Below are 2,273 nucleotides of genomic sequence, written 5' to 3' on the forward strand. Positions count from 1 at the left end.
TTTAGGGACCGTGAGACAGCAGTCAGGTTCTCAGTGTTAAATCATTACCTTTTCAGATGAGAATCCCCAAGGAAGCTTCAAAAAAAAAAAGTGAAGGCTAAAAATATTGACCCGACCTTTCCTACTAAAAAATGCACCAACATTTTTTGCAAGTTTTTTGCATGCAGCACCTGAATGAACAGATCACAGCAGGAATGATCCTACTAGTCTTTAGGAGGTTAAATGAGAAATTTGACAGCCAGTTAAAACAGCAAAAGGTCCAAACCGAGCTAACGATAATCATCAAAATGGGAATTTGAATAGAGCTTCTGGTGTTAAGGCTCTTACACTTTTAATAAGTGCCATAGGATTTCTAATTACCATAGTATGCAGGAGCTGCACTTGTTCTTTTACAACGGTAATGGCTACAGCAGAACAGTTCCTACTAGTACTATGCCAAGGCAGATGCTCAAAAGTTAATCATGAGGGTAAAGACATCTAAGTCTTCTATTGTGATTTACTCTTCAAATATAAAAAAGATTAATTTTGTTAATTTCTTTTATCACAGATTAAAAAAAAACTTCATCTAGTGAGTATTCATTTTATAAAAAATGTATACCGCTCTTATTTATTTCAACTCCTGTTCAGTGACATTATATTAAGAAACTTTCTGATTTCCATTGGTTTAATGTGATCTGAAATGTGTGTTTAAGCCACTTTGACCTTACCAAAAAAATAAAAGACGGTGCTTTTGGTTAAGGTTTGGCAGTTGTTGCTGTTGCTTGGGTTCTTTTAAGGCTGTCATTGCTGAGGTCTGACTTAGCAAAGACTTGCAATGCTCTGGGTTTCCATGGGAGCTATGTTTTATTTTGGTACAATGAGCAGCAGTAGTACAATGCAAGTAACAATAATCCATCTTTTAAAGAAGATGGCTTGTTCCTGAAAGGCTTGATTTGGGGACAACATTGCCATGAAGAGAGGGATTGTTTCTCTTGCTAACTACAGAATTGTCTGCAGTCTAATGTTTGCTTATATCAAAAGTTGCCTAAATGCAGTTTTTGTTTACCTTTACTGAATCTTTGTCATGCTAGCTGTTTCCTATATTCTACATTTTCATTCTGCTAAGGTTTTTATGTAAGCTTTGCTATTTTGGGAGTATGAAAGCGGTGCAGTTCCGGCTCTGTAATTAAAGGGCTTCAGTGATCTCTTTTCTCTCAGCTGCTGCTCATGAGACTGAAAAAGGAAGGACACAAGTCAAAGATAATATAAAGAAAAGCTTCAATTTATCAAAACCACCAGTCCTCAGGGTTATTTGAATGATAAAGCTGAAATCTATCTACAAAGCATAGTGATCTGAAGGAGAATCTGTGGAGCTTTCCACAGTCCCAGAGTCTCCCTTTTGATAAACTGTGGTAAGAGTTGCAAATGTAATTTGGCAGCTCTTCTTCCTATCACTTTCAAAAGAATAGAGTGCCCATTACAGTAGAATGTGGGAAAAAATGAAAAATGTGGTGCTGATGCTGGTGACATAATACAATATGTAATGTCTGTGAGATAGCACTTCTGCTGATATTGATTTATTTATGTATATTTGCCAATGCTGAGCTCGTTTGCCATGTAGCTCAGGTGAATCAGAATTCCACGGTAACAAATGTCCATGACTGCATGCTAACTCCTCACTGATTTGCTTCACATGATTAATCAATAGCTCTCCACTACTGCAGTTGTACTTCTGTGCACCTCTTGAGTCTGCCTTTTTAAATTTTCAAAAATACCCAAAGTAGTTTGGAAGACAAAAGTGGATAAGTATGTGACATTTTCAATTAAGAAAGAGAAATATGAAAGTAGTCAATAACTCTGATGTATAGCTTTTGCCTGGAATCCAAACTGTCATTTCCTACAGTATATATTTTATATTATATATTACAAATTAGACAGTGATATATTTTAGATGTGTAGTAAGCCAAATTCAGAGGTATGTATAATTTACAAAGTATTAAAATTTGCCCTGTATTCATTTCTCAGTATTCTAAAGACATCAAAAATCATTAAGAAATCTCTGAAAAAAATATCTTAAGATTGTGCAAATACCAGTGATGTGCCCTCATCTGGTATACATACCTACATACATACAGATGGACAGACAGTAGAGTGAGAAAATTAATAGAGAAGGGTTAAAGAGATGGAGTGGCAATTATTTTTGAAGGAAATATGAACACGGCTGACTAGGAAAAAAGCAACCATACTATTGTTGTGTATTGAATATAAGCTGGGTTTATAGTGCTGAAACTGGA

The sequence above is a fragment of the Corapipo altera genome, unplaced genomic scaffold (assembly GCF_003945725.1).
Source record: "Corapipo altera isolate COAL_440 unplaced genomic scaffold, ASM394572v1 0, whole genome shotgun sequence".
NCBI lineage: Eukaryota > Metazoa > Chordata > Aves > Passeriformes > Pipridae > Corapipo > Corapipo altera.